We start from the raw sequence: 19,743 nt of genomic DNA, 5'->3' as shown, positions 1-19,743 counted from the left end.
TCCAGCTGCCTCTTCTTGATTTTTCAGAGAGCAGCCAACTGGTCCACTTACTCAGAGCCTGCTTTTTTCAGGGATGCTGCCCAATATACGTCATCTTCCCCCTGCCCTCAAAATCCTAGGAGATATCTTCTTGGGTAGATATTTCAAACTCCTTACTCCCTGCATATTTAATAATTGGACTGGAAAGACTTCTCTAGATCTTGCTACTACCACTTACCTGACCCTATAACTCATTTTTGGAATTCATCATAGAATTAGAAAACTTTGAGATCACAGGCTCTGTCTATATTAGAGTGGGTGGTTCTGTCTTAACTCGAGTTAACTGATTGCCAGTTAACTCGAGTTACTTAACGTGATTGTAAATACTAGTCAACTCTAGACATTCTATAAATGCTTGGGTAAACCATAAATGCCTGCATCCTGAAACAAATGTCTGTGAAATGCTTAAATTAGCATTTACAAATGTCTTAGCTAATTCTAATTAATCTGCAAGCAATCAGTGAACTCAAATTACAACAAGAGCATAATCTAAACTAGACATATCCATAGAGGGAGGTCCAGTCAAGTCTTCATCAATTTTTGAATAAACCTGGAAGAGAAGTTATTTTCCTCACTGACATCAAATTATGTTATTTTAATTTAAAATATTGAAGGAAAAAAAGATCTTGGGGAAATTAAAGAGACAGGAAATAGATATAAAAAAGATTATAACACCTACTGTTTGAGTAGTACCCAGGGATCCATCTAGCCATGAATTTCTGGTGATATCCAGGAACCAAATAAAATTATTAAAATTCTTGGCATCCTGATATGTCTAGAGAGGTTTATTACCTGTGGTTTCTTAGAAGACAAATATCTATGGGAGGAAGAAATCTTGGGGTTCGTACTTGCTGCCTCATGGAGAGAAGGCCTGTGCTAAAAGGAGTCTCTCATCAGGGCCGGCTCTAGGTTTTTTGCCACCCCAAGCAAAAAAATTTTGGGTTGCCCCCCACCCCAGCCCTGAGCTCTACCCCCTTCTCCCCTGTTGCCCCAGCCCTGGGTGCCTCCCCCACCCCCACCCATCCCAGTTCTGGGTTCTCCCCCTTCCCCCCCACCAGTGCCCTCCCCTCGACAGCACCCCTCTGCCACCCCAGCCCTGGGCTCTCACCCCCCCACACACCGCACCCCCCTGCTGCCCCAGCTCTGGGTCACTGGTAACTCACTCCCAGGGTGGGTCATCAGCATCCCACTCATGACACTAGCGAGGCGGAGGCTGCATCCACCTGACTCCTTCCTGGTGCCCAGGGAGGCCCTGACTCCGCCCGCTCCTCCCTCGCCTCCAGCCAGTCCAGCGCTGGCAGGGTCAGTGTAAGCAGCAGGGCTCCCAGGCCACGCCTCAGCCCAGGGTCCCTCCAGCCGGGGCTCTCGCCTCCAGGACCAGCTGGGAATCAGGAGGGCAGAGCCAGGGGGACCACCCTGGCAGGGCGCTGAGGAGACGGGGGAAAGCAGCCCCAGAGGGAGCGGCTGGCAGGGAGCAGAGCTCCAGAGAGGGGGACGCGGGCCCTGCACGGCAGCACCCCAGGCACCGGTCCCCTCTATGGCCCCGCAACTGCTGCTGCTCCTGGCCGCCCTGCCACAGCCCCTGGGAGGCTCGGGCCACTTCGCCCAGCCCCGGCTGCAGCACTGGGGGGTGGCTGCCCTGAGGCACTTGCAGGCGGCTCCTCCGTGTGCCCCACGGGGTGGCCCCCAGCCTGAGTGTCCCACGCTCCACGTGTCGGAGCCCGCCGGCAGCACGAACCACAGCGGCCCCAGGGCCTCCCCACTCCCCTCCCATGCTGTTGCTGGACCCCAGTCCCAGGGCCAGCTTTGGCCACGCACTGCAGCTCTTCCACCTGGACTTAGGCGGCAGCTTGGGGGCAGGGATAGCATCTACCTGGGTGAGCGCCCGCAGGGCCGGTCCCAAAGCGGGGGGGAAAAAAAAAAGATGGCCCGAATGCCGCCCCTACAAATGTGCCGCCCCAGGCACCTGCTTGCTGTCTCTCATAATGAGCTCTTAACGAGACAGGATGTGAATTCCTCCTGACCGCTTCTGATAGGAAGTTCTAAAGCCAGTGCACTGTATCCCCTGCACCCATGAGTTTCATTCTGGATAATGTCCCTGTTGAACGTAGTATGCTTGGAGTGGTACACAGGGCAATGTCCTAGGATTGTTCAGCGTGAAAGGACCAGGAACAGACTAGGGTCACATGGAATGGCGAGACCAGACCAGAAGTGTGCTAAGAGTAGGTACGTCAGTTTATCCCAGGAAAAGAGCCAGATTTTGAACAGCTCTAAAAGGATAAAGACCAGACAAGTGCTCACCTGAGAGGAACCAGAGAATTGTGCTCAGCCAAGGAATATGAAGCTGGACTACAGCTGAAGCAATCCTGAGTAAAGGGACACTCAAGGTTTCATTAGCAAGCAGAAGGCAGATCAGACCATCGCTCTCCTGGAAGGAGCCCACAAAGATTGGAGTGTTAGTGACTTTAAAGGGAAAATTATCAGGGCCTCACAACACCAAAGAACTGACCAAGTAGAGGCTCTGTTAATATTTAGAGTCTGCTGTTCCTATGTTGTTTTAAAATATGTTGATCTGTTATTAACCATACAGAATGGTGTCAGGACTTTGCTCTGTGACAGGGGTGGGTAGGTACAATAGGCCACTAGTATAAAATCGTCCTTTTCATATGCACTGTACTGAATGTTACAGCCTTAGTAGTATATGCTGAAAGTGAGAGCTCTATGTACAGTGCACATCCAGAAGAGAAGCACTTCTAACAGCTCCACTAAGCCTTTCAGAAATGTTTACTGACAGATTCCATCACAACTTCCATCTCCTACAGGTACTGTGACTGGTCTGTTTGTGTTTGAATTAGATTGTAAACTCCTTGAGACAGAGATTGAGGGTGACATTTTCAGAAGCATCTACATGACTTAGGAGCCTAACTGTTATTTTCAGAAGTGATTTAGGCACTTAGGGGGCCTAAGATCTTGCCTACACAGGGAAATAGCCCAGAACAGCTATTGCAGAATTCAGCTCTAGCTCTTTGTAACAGGGTTGCACTCACCTCTCATGAGCGCCCCCTGCCCAAGCACATGTGCCTGCACTCTCCCTCTCTCTGCGTGGTGGGTCTTCAGTGATTCAGCCATCCGGCCAAGTCATAAGCAATCTGTCTGTGAGATAAAAGCAACGCAAACCCTTCTGGGGTACAAGTCCAACAGGAGCCTCTCTCCGTGCCTTCTGTGATGTCTCTCTCAGTTTGCCCCTGCTCCTCAGTGCTCCAGGGCTCCTTCTCTGGAGGCATTGTCTTTGCTCTCTCAGGGCCTTTCTGGCCCCAGCTCTTCAGCTGGGCCACTACAGTTCAGTTCCCCTTCTGGGGTGCCTCAAAGCCCAAGCCACTTTCCCAGAAGCCGGGGGGAAGGAGACCTGGGCCCACCCTATACTCCGGGTCCCAGCCCAGGGACCCTATTGATAGCAGCCATCCAACATGTCCCTTTAAATAAACTGTTGCTATAATTCCCTGGGCCCCTTCTCCATGGCTCCACCACATTCTTCACCCTGACCTCAGGGCCTGTCCTTGTGGCGTCCCAGCAGCCAGCGTGAAGCACCATCCACTGTCCTCCAGCTCTAGCAAGGAACTGAACTCGCTCTGGCCCTGCAGCTCTTCTTATACTGACGTGCTGGGCCCTGACTGTCTGCTTCCCACACAGCCACTCTAGGCAGCTTGGAGGACCTCTCTACTGCCCTTTGCTGGGGCAGGGTGTGGCAGGTCCACAAGGCCTCCAGTTGGGGGGCCTCAGGGTCTAGCCCAGCCCATCACACTCCCCTTGTGGAGTTTCCAAATTTGATCTAATCCACTTTGAAAGTGGATTAAGCTAAATTTCACGACAGCACCCTTAGTGCAGAGTAAGTGTGTCCACATAGGAAATCAGTGAGCTATAGCTATTGCACTTTAAATTCACACCCTGGTTTATTTTGCAACAGCTTTCCTTTCTAGACAAGACAAGACTTTAGTCCATTGATTTTCATTCCTAAGTGTCTAATTCATTTTTGAAAATAGGACTCAGTGTACTAAGTTACTTAGGTGCTTTTTGAAAACTTTACCCGGTCTCTTCTCATTTCTGTGTGTTCCATTCAGTAACCAGTAGATGAAATATTATGAGAACAGGCTGGGTTCCAACCAGGTAAGTCATGTTGTGAATGGATATTCACTGTTTGACAGATCTTAAAAAAACCCTACTGTTTGGCAAAAACTCATCTTAATCACCTTTATCGACTTTTAGGTACAATCTTGACCACAGAGAGACCACGTGGAATATTGCTAGAAACTTTGGGATACCAGATAAGCTGACCAACATAATAAGGAGTTTATGTGATGGAAGTAGATGCACAGTAAGATTGTAATACAGGATTGTGTGAATGGTTCAATATTGTGACTGGAGTTACACAAGGGTGTGTGTTATCACTGATCCTCTTTGCATTAGCAATAGACTGGATGATGAAACAGGCAACAAAGGCATCCTGGACATTGTAAAATGAATCAGTGCAGAGGAGTTACATGACCTTGATTTTGCCAATGACATTGCTTTACTAAGTATGACATGGAGTGGAATCAGGGGTAGAACAGGAAGCAGCAAAAACTGGATCAAAAGTACTTCAGAGAAAGCCTGGTTACGAAGGTAGGAAACTGGACAACAGATGCAAAGGTGTACGTGGTTGGAAAAGAAGTCAAACAGATAGAAGAGTTCTGCTATCTGGGGCATGTGATGACATTTAAAGGTGGCTGAGATAAAGATATTCATATGAGATTAGGAAAAGCAAACACCACTTTTGGAAGGATGAACACCATCTGCTCAAACTGAGGTTTCCACTTCAAACTAAAGCTCAGATAATATCATGTGACGGTACTGAGCATGTTACTGTGTGAAGCAGAGACTTGGCTTATGACAGTGGCTAACAAAGAGAGACAGATGGCTTAGGGGGATACTACACATTTCATGGAAAAACAAAACAATAAGGGTAAGGAAGCTGACAGAGCAGGACATGTTAGAAAAATATAAAAGAAAGACGGCTCAGGTGGTTGGGACATGTGCACCATATGGAAAATGAAAAACACGTTAAGCAAGCATTGAATTGGGTACCAGAGGGAGGAAAGAGAAAGCAAAGAAATCCAAGGAAGAACTGGCAGAAGACAGTGAGAGAGGACATTGAATGCACTGGCATTACCTGGGAAGAAGTACCACAACTAGTGAGTGACCATAGTCAATGGTGGAACTGGACTGCCCGACTTGTCAGTGGCAAAGGAGGCACTAGGGTCTAACGTAAGCTTTTCTCCTTTGTTTTAAAATTATCAAGAATCCTCCTGGGTTTTGACAAATAAAATAATGAAGAATGATTAATTATTATTGTTCTAATTAACTTTCTATTTTTATTATCGCAGTGCACTGGAGTCCCAACCAAGATTGGGGCTCCATTGTGATAGGCACTTGACATAAATAGTAAGAGACTCTCTGCCCTCCAAAAGTTTACAACATAAATAGATAAGCCAGACAAAGTATTCTCTCCATTTCATAGAGACCAACCTGAGGCACAAAGAGGTAAGAAACTTACCCAAGGTGACACAAGAAGATTGTAGTAGAGTAAAAACTGAACACAGAACTGTCCATCTGCAATATATAATACTCAGACAAAACCTGTGTTAAGATGCAGTTAAGGGTGAGAGTACAGGTCAGTAATTTAGGCGTGTTACAATTATCCCCAAACCAAGCATTATAAACCCAGGAAATTCTGAGTTAAGGTTACACTTAAAAGAAACTGGAGCATGTTAAGGTATAGAAATGCACAGTTCAGGGACCCAAACAACCTTAACTTGCCTCCTAGTGACACCATGCAATGACCATATGATTATGCTTAAGGCATTTTAAGGTTTGTGGTCCCAAATTAGTTTAAACTTATTTTTAAAGACAATTTTTTTCTGTTTCTCCCCCACACCCATATTGTGTCTCTACATAGCAGACTAAACTGAAATTAAACTTTGAACTCTTAGCTACTTAACCCAAAACCATCTAACTGGCTTCTTCATAAAGCTCTGATATACCTCAGTTTCTATCAGTGAGGAAATTCCTTGAACTCAGCTTTTTTGATAAAAGAATTAAAAATAGCTCTCCAGCTTTGTGTCACTTGCAAAGAATGGGTTCATTCCTTCCCAGCTGCTGCAGATCTGGAAATTCTTGCATATGCTTTTGTTGTCCCATCTGTCCCTCATGGATTTCCAAAGTTTAGGGGTTTGTAGGTTATTTGGTTTTGTTTGGGCTTTTTTGCCCCTGAGCCAGGCTCACCTTCTCTCACAAAATTGCTCCTGAATGCAGCAACAATGCTGATTTTTGGCACCCTTAAGAACGATCATATCTCACCCACCACATCTCTGCATTTACATCCTGCTTATTATGGTTCAAAGTGATTTTACTATCAGTCTTTTGACTTACAAGGCTCTCAAGGCTTCTTATTCTTGATGACTTTGACATTCACACTGATTCTGCTGATCAGCCATTTAAGAGCTGTTTGAGTCTCTTGGTAGGAGATACATTCTGAAAATTCTGTCCACTCACAGCACAAACATTCTGTTCACAGCACGTATTCAAAGGCCCCTCATCTCCCTTGCATTTTTTCTGTTTGTTTTGACATAGCCTGTTTAATTGTGTTATGGGAAAATGCTTTCTCTGATCAATACTTCACTTTTTCTTCTTTCCTGATTTCTCCATCCTCTTCTGGCATCTCCATTATTTAATGTTCATGTCTAGAAATGGGCCAGCCAGTTTAGGAAACATCTTCTAATATATGTGAATCAGAAAAAACAGGGGCATATTTTGACAACCATTATTTCTCTGACCTTGAGCTTTCAGTGCGTTGATTGATTGTTCTTTCTGGTGTGCATAAAACACTATTTGGATGGTTTAAATAGTCTTATCACATACAAAGTTTATTGCCTTCAGCCGCTGTCATTATCCATATTGTTTCTGGGATAGGGCCAAGGGGGTCTCCAAAAAAATCTGTACTAGGATTTACTGTGTTTTTCATTACTTTGTCCAATATAACTTGTGCTCACAGCCTTCACATATACAAATCAGACCTTGGGATAGTTCACTGTGTGGCACAGGATTGATTTTTTTGATACCAATGTTGGGATATTAGCTAATTTTCTGAACCTCATTGCTAACAAAACAGAGCAGGCACTTGCCTGCTACATCACAACCGACGTCCCATCTCTCATCCCTGGCTGTTTCCTTTGATAATAGTCTCAGCCTTCTAGCTTCCACAGGTTCCAATCATAGTCATTCCAGGCCCTTAGATTCATATTGTCATATCATCTTGCTCAGCCCACGTTCTTCAATTGTTCCCTTCTCTCTAGCTTCTAAGTCATTGCTGAATGTTCCTCAGGTTCTATCTATCTACCGTGTGCTTGATTGGTTGTTTGAAAAGTGTGAATTGGGAGTGCTTTGTTCCAGGTGAGCCTTGAGTAGGCCTGACTGTTATAAAAAGCCAGTCAGCTGCGAACCAGCTTAGCAGCAAACAGCAGAGAGGCTAACAGAGGGAGTTTGCCTGAGATCTGTCTGAGAGGAGGTACACTAAGGGCTGCATTAGGGAGACTGTGTTGGTGCATATCTGAGTGTCTGTTGTGGGGACAGTTTGACCATGTGCTTGATTGGTTGTTTGAAAAGTGTGAATTGGGAGTGCTTTGTTCCCAGTAAGCCTTGAGTGGGCCTGACTGTTACAAAGAGCCAGTCAGCTGAGAACAGCAGAGAGGCTAACAGAGGGAGTTTGCCTGGGAGTTCGCCCAGGGAGAGCCCACTGAGGCTTACATCTTGCCGGCTTCTTTAAGTAGTTACTACAACTCCTGAGGAAGCTCATAGAAGGAAGGTAATATGGATGGGGAGCGTTCAGCTGTTGTGACCTGCACTGTATGTGCCATGTTTGTCTTTCTTCCACAGGACAGAAGAGACTTTGTCTGTACAAAATGCAAGCTGGTCTCTATATTGGAAGAGAAGGTTCAAGGTCTGGAGAAACAAGTATCGACCCTGCGTTGCATAAGAGAAACTGAAGATGTCCTGGACAGACGTCAGGATATGCTTCGACGGACACAATGTTCTGAAGATTCAGAGCAGGCTGCGCAGCGGGGACAGGAGGATGGTGAAGAAATTTGGCAGCATGTGACCTCCAGAAGAAGAAAGGGGGGCGTCCATGTACCAGCAGCGCAGATACAGGTGAGCAACTGTTTCCATGTTCTCTCCACAGGTACTAATGCAGAGAGTGGACTAGATGATACATCTGAGGGAAGGGAACAGAAGGAGACTCCGCCGATTGGAAGGCATGAGATGCACTGTCCTAGGGATGTGGGTTCCACGACCACCACTCCCAAGAGAAAGAGGTAGGTGGTGGTGGTCGGGGACTCTCTCCTCAGGGGGACTGAGTCACCTATCTGCCGGCCTGACCGGGAAAACCGAGAAGTCTGCTGCTTGCCAGGAGCTAGGATTCACAATGTGACGGAGAGACTGCCGAGACTCATCAAGCCCTCGGATCACTACCCCTTCCTGCTTCTCCACGTGGGCACCAATGATACGGCCAAGAATGACTTTGAGCAGATCACTGTGTACTACATGTCTCTGGGAAGAAGGATAAAGGAGTTTGAGGCGCAAGTGTTGTTCTCGTCCATCCTCCCCGTAGAAGGAAAAAGCGTGGGTAGAGACCATCGAATCGTGGAAGTCAACGAATGGCTACGCAGGTGGTGTCAGAGAGAAGGCTTTGGATTCTTTGACCATGGGATGGTGCTCCAAGAAGGAGGAGTGCTAGGCAGAGACGGGCTCCACCTCACGAAGAGAGGGAAGAGCATCTTCGCAAGCAGGCTGGCTAACCTAGTGAGGAGGACTTTAAACTAGGTTCACCGGGGGAAGGAGACCAAAGCTCTGAGGTAAGTGGGGAAGTGGGATATCGGGAGGAAGCACGAGCGGGAAAGAAATTTAAGAAAACAGGACAAACAGCAAGTTATCTCAAGTGCCTATACACAAATGCAAGAAGCCTGGGAAACAAGCAGGGAGAACTGAAGTCCTGGCACAGTCAAGGAATTATGATGTGATTGGAATAACAGAGACTTTGTGGGATAACTCACATGACTGGATTCAGAGTAACAGCCGTGTTAGTCTGTATTCACAAAAAGAAAAGGAGTACTTCTAAGGAGAGTGATCACTTTAGATAAGCTATTACCAGCAGGAGAGTGTGGTGGGAGGAGGTATTGTTTCATGGTCTCTGTGTATATAATGTCTTCTGCAGTTTCCACAGTATGCATCCGATGAAGTGAGCTGTAGCTCACGAAAGCTTATGCTCAAATAAATTGGTTAGTCTCTAAGGTGCCACAAGTACTCCTTTTCTTTTTTCACATGACTGGAGTGTCTCTGTATTAAGTTTAGAAGTGTGAGCAACAAGGGTGATGTCGTGGTGGGAGTCTGCTATAGACCACCAGACCAGGGGGATGAGGTGGACGAGGCTTTCTTCTGGCAACTAACGGAAGTTACTAGATCGCAGGCCCTAGTTCTTATGGGAGACTTCAATCACCCTGATATCTGCTGGGAGAGCAATACAGCGGTGCACAGACAATCTAGGAAATTTTTGGAAAATGTAGGGGACAATTTCCTGGTGCAAGTGCTGGAGGAACCAACTAGGGGCAGAGCTCTTCTTGACCTGCTGCTCACAAAGTGGGAAGAATTAGTAGGGTAAGCAAAAGTGGATGGGAACCTGGGAGGCAGAGACCATGAGATGGTCAAGTTCAGGATCCTGACTCAAGGAAGAAAGGAAAGCAGCAGAATATGGACCCTGGACTTCAGAAAAGCAGACTTTGACTCCCTCAGAGAACTGATGGGCAGGATCCCCTGGGAGAATAACATGAGGAGGAAAGGAGTCCAGGAGAGCTGGCTGTATTTTAAAGAATCCTTATTGAAGTTACGGGAACAAACCATCCTGATGTGTAGAAAGAATAGTAAATATGGCCGGCGACCAACTTGGTTTCACAGTGAAATCCTTGCTGATCTTAAACACAAAAAAGAAGCTTACAAGAAGTGGAAGATTGAACAAATGACCAGGGAAGAGTATAAAGACGTTGCTCGGGCATGCAGGAGTGAAATCAGAAGGGCCAAATCACACCTGGAGTTGCAGCTAGCAAGAGATGTTAAGAGTAACAAGAAGGGTTTCTTCAGATATGTTAGCAACAAGAAGAAAGTCAAGGAAAGTGTGGGCCCCTTACTGAATGAGGGAGGCAACCTAGTGACAGAGGATGTGGAAAAAGCTAATGTACTCAATGCTTTTTTTGCCTCTGTCTTCACAAACAAGGTCAGCTCCCAGACTGCTGCACTGGGCAGCACAGCATGGGGAGGAGGTGACCAGCCCTCTGTGGAGAAAGAAGTGGCTCGGGACTATTTAGAAAAGCTGGACGAGCACAAGTCCATGGGGCCGGATGCGCTGCATCCGAGAGTGCTAAAGGAGTTGGTGGATGTGATTGCAGAGCCATTGGCCATTATCTTTGAAAACTCATGGCGATCGGGGGACGTCCCGGATGACTGGACAAAGGCGAATGTAGTGCCCATCTTTAAAAAAGGGAAGGAGGAGGATCCGGGGAACTACAGGCCAGCCAGCCTCACCTCACTCCCTGGAAAAATCATGGAGCAGGTCCTCAAGGAATCAATTCTGAAGCACTTAGAGGAGAGGAAAGTGATCAGGAACAGTCAGCATGGATTCACCACAGGCAAGTCATGCCTGACTAATCTAATTGCCTTCTATGATGAGTTAACTGGCTCTGTGGATGAAGGGAAAGCAGTGGACGTGTTGTTCCTTGACTTTAGCAAAGCTTTTGACACGGTCTCCCACAATATTCTTGCCAGTAAGTTAAAGAAGTATGGGCTGGATGAATGGATTATAAGGTGGATAGAAAGTTGGCTAGATTGTCGGGCTCAATGGGTAGTGATCAATGGCTCCATGTCTAGTTGGCAGCCGGTATCAAGTGGAGTGCCCCAAGGGTCGGTCCTGGGGCCGGTTTTGTTCAATGTCTTCATTAATGATCTGGAGGATGGTGTGGATTGTACCCCCAGCAAGTTTGCAGATGACACTAAACTGGGAGGAGAGGTAGATACACTGGAGGGTAGGGATAGGATACAGAGGACCCTAGACAATTGGGCCAAAAGAAATCTGATGAGCTTCAACTAGGACAAGTGCAGAGTCCTGCACTTAGGATGGAAGAATCCCATGCACCACTACAGACTAGGGACTGAATGGCTAGGCAGCAGTTCTGCAGAAAAGGACCTAGAGGTTAGAGTGGACGAGAAGCTGGATATGAGTCAACAGTGTGCCCTTGTTGCCAAGAAGGCCAATGGCATTTTGGGATGTAAAAGTAGATTACATTACATTGCCAGCAGATTGAGGGATGTGATCGTTCCCCTCTATTCGACTTTGGTGAATCCTCAACTGGAGTATTGTGTCCAGTTTTAGGCCCCACACTACAAGAAGGATGTGGAAAAATTCAAAAACGTCCAGTGGAGGGCAACAAAAATGATTAGAGGACTGGAACACATGACTTATGAGGAGAGGCTGAGGGAACTGGGATTGTTTAGTCTGCAGAAGAGAAGAATGAGGGGGGATTTGATAGCTGCTTTCAACTACCTGAAAGGGGGTTCCAAAGAGGATGGATCTAGACTGTTCTCAATGGTAGCAGATGACAGAACGAGGAGTAATGGTCTCAAGTTGCAGTCGGGGAGGTTTAGGTTGGATATTAGGAAAAACTTTTGCACTAGGAGGGTAGTGAAACACTGGAATGCGTTACCTAGGGAGGTGGTGGAATCTCCTTCCTTTGAAGTTTTTAAGGTCAGGCTTGACAAAGCCCTGACTGGGATGATTTAGTTGGGGCTTTGAGCAGGGGGTTGGACAAGATGACCTCCTGAGGTCCCTTCCAACCCTGATATTCTATGATTCTATGATACCTCAGCTACTTAAATGACCCCCCCATTACCATCATAGCAGTAAGTATCCACCTAGTGCAGCTTGATAGTCGCATTTCTGAGAAGAAGACCAAGTCCTGGTGTGGGGTCTTATGGTCAAGAAGTGACCATGTGACCGGCCTTATAGTCAAGAGGTGAGCATGTGACCACAAATACCTTGGAGACAATATGTAGAATTTTTTAAGTCTAGTACTTATTTGGCTCCCATTACTGCTAGCACCTCACATTCTTTTAAATGTACTTCCCTTTGAAGTAAGGAAGTACTATTATCCCCATTTTACAGATAGGGTATCAAAGCAATGAGATGCTAAGCCCCAGATTTTTAAAGGTATTTAGGTGCTGTTCCATTCAGCGTTGCAAAGCCTTAGGCCCGGATTTTTAAAGATATTTAGGCGTTATTGCATTCAGCAGTACACCTAACTGATTTAGGAGCGTAAGTCACTGTGACGGGGTGTACCAACCCTACAGTGGCCAACAGCGGTGGACCAATCACTGTGGGCCCAGGAGGCCATACACTCCTTCACCAGAACCCACTTGGTCGCAATCGCCCGCTTAACAGGGAGTTCCAATGACTGGGTGACAGCGTGTACCAACTCCGTACGGGGCCAACGGGGACGGTCCAGCTCGACACACAGGGCCACTGTCACAATCACATTTTCAAAACCTGCCACTAGGATTTTGGCTCCAAGTGCCTATGTCACTTTTGAAAAGGAGACTTTGGCTCCTAAATAAGTTAGGTGTTCTAATGCTGAGCACAGCAATGCCTAAATACCTTTAAAATCTAACTTAAAGTGATTTAGATGACTTAGTGACTTTCAAAGGTCAGTGGAAGTAAAGCCCCTTAATACCTTTTAAAGCGTGGCTAATAGGAGGCTAAGTCTCATTAAACATCAAACTGGGATTTAGTCAGCTAAATCACTTACGCTTAACACTGCTTTAAAAATCTGAGCCTAAGTGACTTGCCCAAGGTCAAACATGAAGTCTGTGGCAGAGCAGGCTTTTGAACTGGGTCTCCAAAGTCCTAGACTAGTGTCCTAACCACTGGAGTATCTTTCTACTTCGATGCATATAAGAAAATCACTTTTAAATAATGTTTATCCATCTAAACCTATCCAAAAAGAAATCTTTCCAACGCTTGCAGAGACTATGAGCACAGTGGGTGTCTTTTTGGGCTTTGGAAGACTTTCCAGAGCCTCCTCTTTATTCTCTTAAACAGATTAAGTTCAGCTCAGGACTCCAGCTTGTGGACCAGATTCTGGGAGATGAGCATCTGCATCTGAACAGCCCTTTATCAACCTACTCAGATTATCCCAGTTTAACCCTACCTGTCCTTCCAGCAATTCAGTGAGTCAGACTGGCATCTGAACTGAAAGCTGGAGTGCAGTTAGTTCCCAGACACTTGATGCATGGAATGTGTATCTGTGTGTTGCTGTGGAGATGCTGCAGACATTGCTTAAAGTTCTGCAGCGGTTGGCAAGAACTTCCTTTTTTTTTTTTTTTTTTTTTTGCTTCCAGCCCAGAGACCTTTAACAGGTAATATTACTAACCTTCAGTTTTATTACATGAAGTCCCATTGAAATGAACAGTACAAGCATCCCCATTCATTTCAATGCAACTCTGCAGAGTTAAATGAGAGAGAGAGAAAAACAATCCTGCTCACAGAACACAGTAGGATTTCCACACACGCTAAGAGGAAGTTTTAGGGGTTTTTGCTACCTCAATGTAGTTTCATTTTGAATAGAACCATGTAATCGAAAGCATCACAGAACACTTAACTCGTTGATTACAGTCAACTGTATATGGGGCCTGATTCTGCACCTTGTGTAGTCGCCTGAACCCATGTAAAGCGAATGTCAAACACTATTAATTTAATTTGGCAGTGCTTGATACCCCACTTCGCCCAAGTACAAAAGACAGCACAACGGGCAAAGCTGTATAGCTTCAGGCCCAGAGGGCTTTATCCCAAGTCCACTGAAGTCAATGCAAAGGCTCCTACAGATTTCAATTGGCTTTGAATCAGGCCCATACAGCAAAAGTAAACTTGCTTCTACAACAGGGAACATTTAAAAGTTCAATTATTCATGGCCTTGATAGAGCCAGTCTAATTATTTGTTAAGAATAAATTATCGAATTAACTTATCCTTTTCTTCTGCTCAGAAATTGTTTATGAACCCATCCTGTTTTCCACTAATCTATTGGTTAATGGGGATTATTTGCTGAAGAGTTTATGCAACAAATTTCTACCTCTAGCGTGCTTGCAAACTATTCCCTGTGAACATGTTGGGATTCACAATCGTTTTCTGGTTGTGCGTTATCCCTGTGCTGAGGATTAGAACATGTGCCACTTCAAAATAGGGGATTTATATTCTGCTGGAGTCTTGCACTGTCCTTCTGCATCAGGGTGAATTTCACCTCTCCATTAATAAAAGGGTAAATCCAAATACTGGTAAGCAATGATCCTGTGAATAACCACAGAGTGACTTCACCATGTTATTTTCCAATACACTTGGGAATCACTCTTTCTATGGTTCTTCACATTATTTAATTCTAATCCTTGGCTATGATTTGGAAACAGATTTTTCATTGGGGTACAGTGAGTGCACCTAAAAAAATCCCAACCGCTTCTGCCCCAAATAACCACTTGCACCTACTGCATCTGCAGAGATGTGTGAGATTGTGTGGGAACGCTAGGTACCCACCCTTTTTGCCACTCGGAATTAGTGAGTTCAATACAATTAATAATATAGAAATGATCCAACTAAGTAACTAATAGTGTGTTCACATTCACATAGATATTAACACAGGGCTTTACAAAAATCCAAGCCAAACTTCTGTTAACATTGGGATGACAATGCAAGAAATTCAGGCCAGTGTCAGGCGGCAGCTAGATCTAGCTCACAGAAAGGATGCCAATAAAAGGTGCCTCTGGCAATGTCATAGTTGGCATATACAAAAGAGTTAATGAGTTTATTAGAATTAAACATTGGAGCAAGATTAGATATAGCTGTGGGTTTGTTAATGATAATGGTTCAGCTGGAGCTACTACATGGGCCTCTAATGAAGATGCATCACCTTCTTGTTTTACCCAATTTTATTTAGTGAGGTGAAGACATCATTACTTCAAATGAGTTCAGATAAAAGCGCATGGCAAGCAACCTTGACTCCACACTATTTAAAATAATTGCTTCATCCATAGCAAAATCAAAGTAACTGATTTATGTCACTTGTCATTCTCACCGGGTGAACTACCATGACTTCACTGTAAAGTGTGACATTTTGCACAGAGGTGGAAAAAAATAAAATCCTCTCTGTTCTTTCACTGTCATCAAAAAGGTTGGCACACACTCAGCTTTCTGATTATTTTGGTTACAGTATTTTGGTCTTTTCATATAAAGATACTTTAAAGCTGCTCATTCTACCACTACTTCAAGATTACAAGTAATAACAGAAGTGTCTGATATTTATTTTGACCTGGTACCTCAAAAACTTAAGACAAATTGGGTTGACTTGGACTGTCAGTGGCAGATCTGAAGACCTGCAGAAGAGCTCTGTGTGGCTTACAAATTTATTAGAGCATAAGCTTTTGTGAGCTTTTGTTAGTCTCTAAGGTGCCACAAGTACTCCTTTTCTTTTTACGGATACAGACTAACACAACTGCTACTCTGAAATCTGTGTGGCTTGACAGCTTGTCTCTTGCTTACCAACAGAAGTTGGTCCAATAAAAGATATTACCTCACCTACCTTGTCTCTCTAATATCCTAGGACCGACATGGCTACAACTACACTGTATAGTGTCAGATCAGTTATGTAGGATATTTAAATATTAGCAATAATTAAATCTGTCTGGATATTTATGCCACCATCAGCATCACAATATCTGAGCGTATGAAATGAGAGAATCTCAAAGATCTGCTTTATTTAGTTAATTTATTTCCTCTTTATGTTTAATGACACATCCAAGTAATAGCACTTGTCCAAAGTAGAGTATAATATACAGCTAAATATTATGAGATATGAGGCCATAAGCTATGTCATAAACATACAGCTAAGGGTAGCATAAAATCCCTCCTTTACCTGGAAGGGGTTAAGAAGCTCAGATAACCTGGCTGGCACCTGACCAAAAGGACCAATAAGGGAAGAAGATCCTTTCAAATCTGTGGGGGGAGGTTTTTTGTTTGTTGTTCTCTCTGGGAGAGAGAGAGACCAGGGCAGAAAAAAAAGACCTCTCCTAAAACCCTACCTGAAATAAGCATCTAAAGATTACAAAAATTGTAAGTAAAGCAAGGAAATGCATTAGATTATCTTTTGTTTTAGCTTGTGTATTTCCCCTATGCTAACAGGGAGGTTTATTCATGTTTTTTGTAACTTTAAAGTTTTGCCTAGAGGGGAATCCTCTGTGTTTTAAATCTTATTACCCTGTAAAATTATCTTCCATCCTGATTTTACAGAGGTGCTTCTTTTACTTTTTCTTTATAATAAAGTTCTGTTTTTTAAAACCTGATTGGTTTTTAGTGTCCTAAAAACCCACGGGTTTGGTCTGTGCTCAGCTTGTTTACCTATTTGGTTGGTAGATAATTCTCGTCTCCCCAAGAAAGGGGGGGGTGAAATGGCTTGGGGGGATATTTTGGGGGAAACAGGAACTCCAAGTGGTCCTTTTCCTGAACCTTTGTCTAGCTCATTTGGTGGTGGCAGCAATCCCGTCCAAGGACAAGGAAGAAGTTGTGCCTCGGGAAAGTTTTTAACCTAAGCTGGTAGAAATAAGCTTAGGGGGTCTCTCATCTGGATTCCCACATCTGTACCCCAGAGTTCAGAGTGGGGAGGGAACTCTGACATGGTGGCAGAACGGTGGGATAATTTTGAATCAGAAGCACAGACCTTGGGATTTTAAAAAGGACATATTTTTTCTTTTGGCTGCTTGAAAGCCAAAGAGGTGTTTTTTGTTTTTTTTTTAAAGGACACTTTTTTTTTCACTGAGAGCAGCTGGAGGTTTGTTTTTTTTTTTTCCTTTGTCTGGAGGCAGAGTAGTTAAGTCCTGCAGGCGAATTCACAAGCTGATTTTTTTTTTCTTTCTAGCTCTCAGATTAGGCTAGGCTAAGTGCAGGGACGCTAGGATGATGGAAAGTGAGGTCCAAAAGAAACTAGAATTAGCCAGATAGGAAGCTGAAGAGAGACAAAAAGAACATGAAAGACAAATGGCCTTTAAGCGCTTGGAGTTGGAGGCAGAAACAGCCAAGGAGGAGGCTGCCCATAAAAGAGCCCTGGAGTTAAAAGACAGAGAAATACAGGCCCAGACTGATGCACAAGAGGCCAGAGAAAAAGCTGCTAGGGAAGAAAGGCAGCATGAACTGGAGGGGAAGGGAAGAGAGAGGAAGCATGAACTGGCTGTTATGGAGTTGAAAAGACAGAACCCTTCAGCAGCTGACTCCACTTCCCCAAAAATCCAAAAATGGGAGTGACTATGTCCACAGGATGATGAATCCAGTGATATTGCTGAATATTTCATCACCATTGAGAGACTGTGCACCCTCCAAGCAATTCCTGAAGATCACAAGATGACCACATTGGTAGCAAAATTGACTGGCAGAGCTGTGGACATATTCAACAAGATGCCTATTAAGGATGCTTCTGACTATGGTAAATTTAAGGATTTGGTTTTGACACAATTTCAAATTACACCTGAAACTTACAGAGTAAAATTTACAGAGAGGGCCTGGACTAAGTAATGTGGCTTATGTGAACCAGATGGATCTGTTAGATAAATGGGTCACAGGAAGGGGTGTAACTAGCTTTGAAGGGATGTGTGATTTAGTTGTACAGGAACAGTTCCTGACTATGACCAATGATGATGTAAAACAGTGTTTATGGGATAAGAAAATGGACTCAGCAAAAAGTCTTGCTGCTTATGCTGATCAATATGAGCAGTCCCAGACCATCAGAGAGGTGGGGCAAATCAGAAAAAACGGGTGGAGGGAAGAGAGAGGAACAATCCTGGTCGCTCTTTAGGCAGATACCAGAAGGGACACCCCAAGACCACAACCTACCACTGAGGGCAGACCAAGGCCCCAACTACACCCCAAGGAAAACCCCAGACACCTTATCATCATCACACCATTCTCCAGCAACCCACCTCGCTCTAGTGACCATTCAGCTGGACGATGTTTTAAATGTAACAAGCTGGGGCACGTAAAGGCCAACTGCCCCAAGAACCCCAACAGATTACAATTCATTGCACTGGGTTCACACCAAAGGTCCTCAAGCCCAGATGCCTCCCAGATACCCTCGGAGCGAAGGGAAACTGTGAGTGTGGGCGGGAAGAAGGTTATCATGTGGAGGGACACTGGAGCACAGGTGTCAGCTATCCACCAATCCTTAGTGGACCCCAAATTCATCAACCCAGAGGCCCAAGTGACAATTCAACCCTTCAAGTCAAACTCTTTTGACTTACATACAGTCAAGTTTCCTGACCAGTACAAGGACTGGTCAGGAATGTGGACTTTTGCAGTCTATGATGATTATCCCATTCCCATGCTGCTGGGAGAAGACTTGGCCAACCATGTGAAGCTAGCCAAGAGGGTGGGAATGGTCACCCACAGCTAGGCTAAGCAAGCCTTCATACCTAGCTCTGTTTCTGAGCCTTCTACAAGGGCACAGCCTGTGTTACCAAAGACCCAGACCGAGGTGGTAGAACCGGACCCCATGCCAACGTCTGCGGCAGCAGTAGTGGGTCCAGTCGCAGAGACCCAGCCAGAGCCAGTCCCAGAACCGGAACTGGCAGAGCAATCAGCACCAGAACCATTGCCAGCACTGAATCCAGTGCTTGCAATCCCGTCGGCAACTCCAACACCAGAGGGCACCACTGAGCCTGCACTGGCAACAGCAGCTAAACCTGTGCAAGAGGCTCAACCGGAGCCTGAAACACAGCATAGTGCATGAGCAGAGAGCAGTTCAGAGTCAACGGAAACAGCCCCATCATCGCATCGCTTCCAGAGGGACCAAGCCCAAATCCACAATCCAGTGAGGAACTGATGTCCCCAACATCAAGGGAACAGTTCCAGGCTGAGAAGAAAGCAGATGAGAGCCTCCAGAGAGCTTGGACGGCGGCCTGGAGCAACCCAGCACCTCTCAGCTTTTCTAACCGATCCCAGTTTGTTGTAGGAGGAGGATTTTTACACAAGGAAACTCTTTCTGGTGGGCACCAGGAAGACTGGCATCCTCAGAGACAGTTGGTCGTTCCAACTAAGTACTGGGTAAAGCTCTTGAGCTTAGCCCTCAATCATCCTAGTGACCATGCTGGGGTAAACAGGACCAAAGACCATTTGGGAAAGTCCTTTCACTTGGAGGGACTGGGCAAGGACGTTTTTACTTATGTCCGATCTTGTGAGGTGTGCCAAAGAGTGGGAAAACCCCAAAACCAGGTCAAAGCCCCTCTCCAGCCACTCCCTATCATTGAAGTTCCATTTCAGCGAGTAGCTGTGGATATTCTGGGTCCTTTTCCAAAAAAGGCACCCAGAGAAAGCGGTACGTACTGACTTTCATGGATTTTGCCACCCGATGGCTGGAAGTAGTAGCTCTAAGCATCACCAGGGCTAAAAGTTTGTGCCAGGCATTAACAGACATTTTTGCCAGGGTACGTTGGCCCTCCGACATCCTTACAGATTTGGGAACTAATTTCCTGGCAGGGACGATGAA

This window comes from Lepidochelys kempii, chromosome 2 (genome assembly GCF_965140265.1).
Source record: "Lepidochelys kempii isolate rLepKem1 chromosome 2, rLepKem1.hap2, whole genome shotgun sequence".
NCBI classification, from domain to species: Eukaryota; Metazoa; Chordata; order Testudines; family Cheloniidae; genus Lepidochelys; species Lepidochelys kempii.
Note: the sequence above shows the minus strand (reverse complement) of the source record.